The following is a 9,784-nucleotide window of genomic DNA, read 5'->3' as shown; positions in this document are numbered from 1 at the left end:
AATTCATATCCTGGATTACTTTGTCTTTGCATATGATGTCACAATCTTTGAGACTTTTATTTTAATGTGTACTAAATTTTAGATTTAAAGAATTCCCTTTGCTAATTTACTTCCCTTTGCTAATTTACCTTAGATAAAGTGAACCCCTATAAGGAGAACCTTGAATCCAGACCACATTTTCGTTTTAATGAAAGATTATAAAAAACAATAATGAAGACTCATGCCCGGGACACCACACAGACTATCATACAGTGGCGACTGAGTTCGGTGTTCCTGTGTTGACTTCAGAACACTTGAACACACAGGGGGCCTTATTACGACCCTGGCTGAACGGGTTAAACGGTGCTGTAAAAGGCTGCGGCGCCGTTCAACCCGTTCCGCCACATTACGAGGTCCCCTCGCGGGACACGTTAAGCAGGCCTAGGAAAACCAGGCGTGCATACAGGGTCCCACAAGGGGAAGAGGTAGCAAACAACGGGCCATCTCGTAATGGCCCGTTGTTTACTCCCTCTCCCATTCCCATTCAGCCCTATGAGGGCTGAAATAGGAATGGGGATGACCGTGTCCGTGTCCTCGAGTGAGGAATTAACGGGCCATCCGAACTCTGAATGGTCCGGTAACTCCTCATTCCGAGGACACGGACACGGATGCGGTTTTGCCGCAGCCATGCCGCCAATAGCGGCATGGCTACCGGCATACCTCGTAATGAGGCCCAGTGAGTTTAATATAAGACACACAATAGTTGGACTTGTGGCTGATCATGGGACATGCACGCTATAATGATAACTTTACATCTTCCTCCTCTGTTTTTTTCCCCAAGCGCCATCCAACATTATCTGTGCAAAAGGGCTCACTCCTGAGCATATTGCAGTTTGAATCCACAGACGACAGGGAGAATCAGCATCAAAACCACACAAAAGCGCAAGCTGGAAACAAAACAAAACGCCTTAAAGAGAAAACTGCACTGCAACCAAATCCACGCCACTAGATTCCTCCTGTGGATTACCCCAAAGATCCTCACTATCCCCTCTTCTCTTCAACATCTACATGACACTGCTAATTAACCTCATCAAAAGATACAGACTTACATGCTACAACTACAAAGACGATACACAAATCATCCTTAAATTCAGTGACATTCAAGAAGAGAATGCACCCCTAGGAGAATGCCTCAAGGAGCTCTACCAATGGATGATTAACCAACTCAAAATCAACCCTGACAAAACTGAAATCATGATTACACCGGAAGACAGAGGAAATAACCAACACATGCCATGGTCGACAGAACTGGGAAACCCACACCATCCATAGTTGTAAAAAAAAACTTGGAATCGACCTGGACAATGAGTTGACACTTGAACCCCAAGTCAATGCAATAATCTGAAAATGATTCTTCCTCCTACAAGAAATAAGAAAGATTTTACCATTCCTCTCCTTCATGCACTAAACACAAGCCATCATATCCCTCATTATGTCCAGGATTGATTATGCTAACAGCATATACCTCGGAATGCCAGAACGCCTGATGAAACTACAATGAATACAAAACGTGGCAACAGAGGCCACATCACACTCTCTCTCAGGATGCTACACTGGCTCTGGGTCAAAAAGAGAATTTCCTTCAAAACCCTGTGCATAACTCACAGATCGGTACATGGCCAGGGAGCAGACTTTAGCCAAAGGAAATTCTCTGTCAACAAACCAGACAGAACCCAGAGATCCTGCAACGACATCTGCCTTGAACCCAAATGATACACGAAGAAAGATCTGGGTGGTTCAGCATTCTCATGCTTAGCCGTGAATCTATGGAACTCCTTCCCCAGGGAAATATGAGCCATCGAGTACCATGCAAAATTTAGGAAATTGCTGAAAACCTGGCTGTTCAACTCCAAGCACAACGAAACCGGCTGAATGACGCATACACACTGCAAAGCCAAGAAAGCATGATAAATACAGCAGCATACTTCTCTTATGAAGGTATAATTTGGATAAGATCATTCCTAAACAGTAGAACAATGAGGGTCTTTTTCTCCGCTAGCAGCTACAGACCCTATACCTATCACCTGTGGTGTGCCCCAGGGTTCATGCGTCTCACCTACACTCTACAATATCTTCACCAAGCCCCTTTTCAATGATCTGGATCATCTCAGTATTACCTACACTAACTATGCAGATCCTCCTCCCTCTTTCAGAGGATTATGAAAAGGATTTGGCCTTGGTCAACAGAGTGTATATCATTATCCAGGCATGGATGGCCACACATGGTGTATGCTTGAATGATGATAAAACAGAACTCATCATCCTGGGCACCCCATCCAATCTAAAAAAAATTGGGCTCCAAATACTCATCATTCATAATTGATGGCAACATCACAAAAGTGGAACACAAGGTGAAAATCACTATGGCCAGAGCCCTCATCCTGTCACGCCTGGACTATTGTAATGCCCTTTACCTAGGATCGTCCAAAGCCACCATCAAAAGAATCCAAACTCTTCAAAATAATGCTCTTAGAGCGGCTTTAGGCATATCCAGAAAAGACCACATTTCAGAAACCTGTTGTCAGAATAATTGGCTCCCAACCTTCGATAAAGTCCTCCTAAAAACTTTATTGCTAACTCACAAATCTCTCAACAATGCTGCACCTATTTACCATGCCGAAAGATTTCATAAGCAGACGTCCACAAGACCTGTAAGATCTGCCAACAGAGATCGACTCTCCATACCAAAATATAAACAATCCACTATTGGAGGTAACAGCTTTCCGGTAAAACCGGCCAAACTCTGGAACACGCTGCCCCCCAGTTTAAGAACAGACTAATCTTACCACAAATTCAGATCCAATACTATCACAAGGTTGAAATCTAACATCCAGCACTCATAACTACCATCCTGCAAGTGATTGGCCTCCGCCTTGGTAATTACCATATTACCTAACACGCTCACTGCTATGACAGTATCTCTGCAATTGCCCCTGCACCAGACTGATGTTATTATGTATATACCCTTTTGGGAATTGCCAGCGTTTTTCCCATGATGTATACCATGCCTGAAAACACCTTATCTGTATATTCACCTGTGCACTCCCTATTTGTATGTAATCTATATATACCTGTGTGCAATCAAGCTTCGCATATACCTGTAAATATTGTGCCCTGTTACCCCAGGGTATAATGTATATACACCTGTGTAATCTCTACTTGTATGTAATCTGTATATTCCTGTGTGCAACTAAGCTTCGCCTATACTTGTAACTACTGTGCCCTGTTACCCTAGGGCATAGGGTATGATGTGCATTATAAATAATTAACAAACAAACAAACAAACAAATAAAAAAGAGAAGCAACTAGGACAAACAAGTTAGGGTTAAGACCCAAGAGAAACACTCCACCAACCCACCTCCAACCAAACCGGAGAGCATCCAGGCAAAGAGAAGATGATAAGCTAGAATCACCAGTCCTAGGGAAGAAGGCCCAAGAAATCCAGGGAGGGAAATGGGTAAGGGAGGCTCACCACCAGGCCTGCCATGAGTAAGGGCAAACAAATGGAAACTAGACCTAGCACCAACGCCACCCCTACCAGAAATCTAATCTCTGCAAGGAATCCAGTCAAAGAACCTCCCCTAGTGAGTAAGGTTAAAAAAGAGGGGACTAGATTTAGCACCATCTCTGCCCCTACTAGAAACTTAAACTCCTCAAAGGAATCCAGACATAGAACCCCCGCACCCGCTGCTGAACACCCTCGGGGCAGAGAACCGACAGCCGGCCAGAAATAGAGCCAGAGTTTAGGCTGCCAACATACTAGCAGTGCACACAGAGGCGACTTCACTGATGCAACTGGAAAGGATGAACAGAGGATGCGTAGTCACTACTAATCAACCGGAAAAAGCTTAAGATCTGCCACTAACAAAAAAGAACACCTCAGCACAGAAAACCACACATATTTCACAACACCACAACCACAAGATATAGCACACACATCCTAGCACAACACCACATAATGGCCGCCTCCCAAATCTTGCACACAGGCTCAGTGAATGGTCCTCCCAGATTAAAGCTGCCAACAGCAAATCACATGTCATTTGCTCTTTTTTCCCACTCCTCCCATTAATATTTACCCCTCCTTTTATTCACAGAGCCACCATAGTGCCAAGAGACCACGCAAGTGGCACATGTGCATGGTGTAAAAACTTTTAACATTAACATTATTGTGAAGCCAAAATCAATGCTCACCACACAGCAGGTGCCTGGATATGAGGTTACTGTGTCCAACCCATTGATTAAAATTGTTAGGTGCCACATTGTGACTCCTGTGAAATGTATTGCTGCACCAGTGGAGGAAGGAGATTGGGTCCATGATTGTACCACATATGTTGACATATACGATGACATCCCCCAAATTGAGTAGATTGCACTAGAGGGGGGAGAGGTGGTTTTCTTTGATGGGTCATCAATGTTAGATCAGAGAATGGGACTGAGGTACATGGGTACATCAGTGGTAAGAGAGAAAGGTGACTATTTTGAGGTAGTGCAAAGTGAGAGGTTGCCAGGACATTTTTCAGCGCAGGCAAAAGAGTTAGTGGCAAATGATAATTGCATTAGAAAAACAAGAGGACCAGGTAGTAACGATATACTCAGATTCTACAGTACATTCAGGACTTTCACGGTGCAAAAGGAGGACATTTCAGCAAACATATAGCACTCCAGTGCAGCATGCCAAAATTACTAGAAAGGTTGATTGAGATGGGGGCATAACCAATGGTGAGTGCTGTGGTGAAATGAACAACCCCCACAAATGGTACAGACTTTATTTCCTGTGGTAATAAAGCAGCATATGCAGAAGCAAAAAGAACAGCATATGTTTTTACAAATTCTAAATATAACATATACTACACATAAAATGGGGTGTAACATGATGATGATTAGAAAGAGCTATAATGTATCACTATTGGAACAGTTAATTGAGCTACAGGGACATGCACCACAAGAACATAATTTATGGATGAAGAGAGGGTGTTCATTGTCCCCCACTGACTTGGTGTGGTGATAAGACAGTACAGAAAACCTGTAATACCTGTCGAGGTCCTTACAGTAGCATTAGAGCAACTGTACTACCCAGCACACATCACACGGAAGTGTATTGCAGCAACCATTTCTGAGGAATGGTTTGTTCTTAATTTGCATGAACCTGTTATGAATGTCATCATAAATTGTTCAGCATGCCAAAAATACACAGCTGGGCATACCTTGAGAACAGTGAGAGGAACAATGCTCTGCCCCAAAGGCGTATTTTGGCCGATATGCTCCACAGTTGTAATGGATATCTATACATGATTGTGGTTGTGTTTCCCTTTTTTCATGCTGAATAGAAGCAGCAACATGTATCCATGCAGACGCCAAGTCGGCTGCTAAGTTCCTTGTACATGAGGTGTTTCCCTGATGGGGTGTATGTGAAGTGCTACGGTAAGATAATGGACCAGACTTTGCAAATTAATTATTTTCTGCAATTACATCCCTGCTTGTTATTAAGCCGAAGCTTTGTTCTGCCTGTCATCTCCAGGCCAAAGGCATTGTGGCATGTCTAAACGGCCTTATGAACGAACGCATAGAATAATTGTGAGATGATTTAAATATAACTTGGTGGTACTGCCTTCCCCTGGTTCTCTTTGCGTTATGCAATCAGCCAGGCTCAGACCACCATCTCACACCTCACGAAATAGTGACACGTAGAAGAATGCACGTCCCCATTGCTCCTCCCACATGTGCTCAGTCGGAAACAGAGTTTAGCGACTGTGTTGGGAAATGAAATGCATATTTATTTAACTGCCATGACTGAATGCTTGAAGCTCATTTCTCGATAGATCCAGGTGCGGCAGGGGGCCAAGAAGCAACCAACTACAGCAGAGAGAGAGTTGTAGATGTAAATACTGTAATAGCACCCTGCAACTCTTCACTGGAGATTTAGTGCATGTGCAGAATTGTGTTTACAAGTAACATAAACCATGAGTTGATGGCCCATATCCCGTCCAGAATGCAACTCCATCCTTGGTAAAAGGGCAAGGAAAAAAGGTGTGGGTACATATTGGTGATATGAAAATATTTGGAGGCATGGCTCCCCTGTTGGGCGAAGTGAGGCAAGAAGAAGAGGTCACCAGACCCCAGATAGGGGCAAGAGTGAGAGTTGACTAGCAACTTGGCAGGTGATGTCGCACTACAGAAGAATGTATTATTCAAGGGCAAAGGGCACTACTATTTTACTACCCCGTGTGCATAAAAAAATATACTTAGAGAAAATTGACTCTATTAGTATAATGGTTGATGTATTTTCTTTCCCTTTTGTTTTTTCTGGTTTGCATATACTTTGGCAATAAGATATGTTAGTGATGAAAGTATTAATATAACTGCCAACATGAGTAGAAAGTATGACAAGTATTAAGAGAGATTCGACCAATGATGAATATTTTCTGAGAAGCCATTTTGAAGGTTACAATGAAAGAACTAATAACCTGCATTACAGATATATCACCAAGCTGGAGAGGCAGCGATTGGATGAAAACTGCTTCATCTGCTCTCTCATTCCATATGCATTGAGCACCTCCAAAGTGTCTGTGGCTAAGGAAATACCAATGAACACAGCACATTTTCTAACTCATAATGCATTGTGCCAAATGAGAGGACAATTTCAGGGGAAGTGGATTTACATAATAAGGGTTACACAAGCATAATTCCTATACAAGGATCATTTTATTAAGCAAATGAAACGTAAAGAGACAAAATAAATGGTAATGAAGTATACATTGTCAGGGTCACGCACAGGTGATGTGACAGTTATTGAACATCCATTGTTGAAGTGCACAGATTCACAAGGGAAACAAATAACCTTCTGTTGGGATAAACCACAGTCGCATATAGTGGGGGATGTGTACACCTCTGAAGGATGGGTGGAACGGATAATGGTATGTATAGAAGAGACTCTAATAGGAGCATGGAGTGGGGGATGGTACACCTCTGAAGGATGGGTGGAACGGATAATGGTATGTATAGAAGAAACTCTAATAGGAGCATGGAGTGGGGGATGTGTACACCTCTGAAGGATGGGTGGAACGGATAATGGTATGTATAGAAGAAACTCTAATAGGAGCATGGAGTGGAATTTTGGAAAGTGCTAATAAAGTTTATTTTGATGAATGGACATGCACTGCCAACTTGCACGTGGGAAAGAACGATGGATGCAGTCGCATCATGTGTTTACCAGGTATGCAAATTGGCACAGCTGTACAAATGGACCACTATTGAGCCTGTGATACAAGGGCTTATATGCAGCTCCTGCCAAATTGGGGTGGTATGTGCTCACTAACAGTGTTGCATGCACTAGCACTGGTAATGCCTCAAAGTGACTTGGTGCAAATTTAAAATTACCCCATGACCTATGATAAAAAAAAAGAGAAAAGATCATTAATGTTACAGGGCACAAAAGAGACAATTGTTTCTCAAAGATAAGTGCAGAGTCACTTGATGAGATACCGCCTGGACACAGGTTATTCATCAACGCATCCATGTTCTATACATCCCTCCTTGTCCCTGGCCTGCAAATAGCTGGCAATGTTAAGTGGTAGCAGATAACCAGATGGGAGTTAGTGCAAACGATAAATGCTACTGCAAAGGGGCTTAAAGACATCAAGGAGGAGCTAAGAGCTGTCAGATTGATGACCGTTGAAAATAGGTATGTCCCTGACCTCCTCACTGCCATGGAGGGTCTCTGTGTGCAAAAATGGTGCAGGAGATTGAGACAACTCAAGATGAGGATTGGTTTGATTATCTGTTCTCATGGGCACCTACCTGGTGATGAGATGCTTTTAAAATACTAATAACAGTACTAGTAATAGTACAGACTGGCACCTGTGTGTTGCAAATTATGCTAAGACAATGTAAAGGAGCCGGTAAGGAAGCAGTCGAGAAACACACGCTGAAAATACTACTGGCTAAAGATAACATAGCACACGTCCTTACTCAGACAGATGAACCACACTGCATGAATGTCATAGAAAGATCAATTGACCCCCATGGCAATAAATATGAACTCCTGTTGGATCCTGAAAATTACACCCAGCGTTGGGTGGACCGTGATGGAGGTGGGGATTGTTGTTTCTTGACATGTGGTCCAGAAGAATTTGTGGAACATGGAGGAAAACTAAGGGGGGTGTCTTTAAATTGTAGATCCCTAGAGGTGGATATGAGGTGATGAAGGGAAATGGGTATTTGGTCAACACTCCCCCCTCCCACCATGGGGGGAGTGTTATGATGCAGATAAGATCATCACAATGTCTGGCCCCGCCTCACCTGTTCCCAGAAGCGAACAAAAGTGCAAACCGAGAAGTGATCTGTAAAAAAATTGTTTAAAAATAATTAGAAGTAATGCAACTACCATAAAGAATAGAATAGAATGTGCAACATGAATATAGTGAGAAGTAGAGTGCACTCCTCACAAGTTTAGGGACAGGTTTCAGAATACAAAGATAGGGTTTCACAAGTACCATAGAGATTGGCGTACATAGGGATAGGTTGCAGAATACTTGGTGTGAGGGGTCAGTAATGTGAGGTGGACAACTGCTAGTAAATCCTTGCTATTCCTACTCTATCAGGGAATGCCCTACCTGGTCTGAAAGCTAAGGGAATAACTCCTAACATTAACAAACTGAACCTCAAACTTAACAACCAAACATTCAAAGGAAATAAATAAACATCTTCTGCTGCAGTGTTTTATGCCTCACATGTTTGGCAATTGCGTTCAGGTGTGAGCCATTGATTTCAATTGCCTGAAAAGCTCTCAGGCCTATGTGTCTGACTACTATATTGATCATGCTTCCTTAGCCGCCTTCTTCGTCTCAGTCCCTATAGGATTCTGGGACATGCAGTTTACGTCATCAACATTAGGGTTTTCTACTTCTTGAGTATTTCTAAGGTCTGATTAAATTCCCTTAGTATTTATAACAGAGGGCTATGGGTTTTAACTTTGCTAGAGGAAAATGACGTAGATAAGGCATTTCTGCCATTCCTTCTAGTGTACCTTGGTATAATAGGTTTCGGTGTTGCAACTTTAGGGTTTACCACCTTAAATTTCATAGGAGGCTGAGAGACATTAAAATGACAGTAAGCCATAACCTCTTCAGGTACAGTGGTAAGAGTCTCCCTGTTAGAGGAAAAACACTGGGTCTCATCCCACAGCATCTCCTCACTTCCCTGGGCATTATCCTCACCCAGGTGATCCTGACACAGTAGCGCACCACCAGGGTTGGGATCACGAAGCATCTGCCTTCCCCTGGCCATCTGGGAGGAGACTTTAGGCAGGGTTTCAGAGAGAGATCCACAGGATTCTTCACAATGGGCAGTGAATAATGTATGGCAGCATGCAATGCTTGAGACATGAAGAACATTAACGTTGTGGAGAAAGAACTAGAGTTGTGCCATCTTTTCAGACCAAACTTTGTAATGCCTTTATTCTGAAATACTGATTCCTGACATCAGAACTGCTTTGCACATAATCCCAAACATCACAATGTTCAGACAGAAGCTTGGGCCTCAAGGTCAGTAAGAAAGGGGGCCCTGTGAGAAACCAAAAGGTGCTAGTCCCCAGGGATCTCACTCTCGGGTGGCCAGGGTATGGCCATCACCTTTGAATCCAGACCCTAGGGGTGTATAAGAGCGGGAGGATCACCTGGGTGAGGGATCTTTGGGGAGTGGGGGTGAGGCAGTCAGTGGTGAGATGCAGCATTCCTCCCTTTCCTGT

The sequence above is a fragment of the Ambystoma mexicanum genome, chromosome 9 (assembly GCF_040938575.1).
Source record: "Ambystoma mexicanum isolate Mex_15411 chromosome 9, UKY_AmexF1_1, whole genome shotgun sequence".
Lineage (NCBI taxonomy): Eukaryota > Metazoa > Chordata > Amphibia > Caudata > Ambystomatidae > Ambystoma > Ambystoma mexicanum.
The sequence above is the reverse complement of the archived record's forward strand: the minus strand, read 5'-3'. Positions refer to the sequence as shown.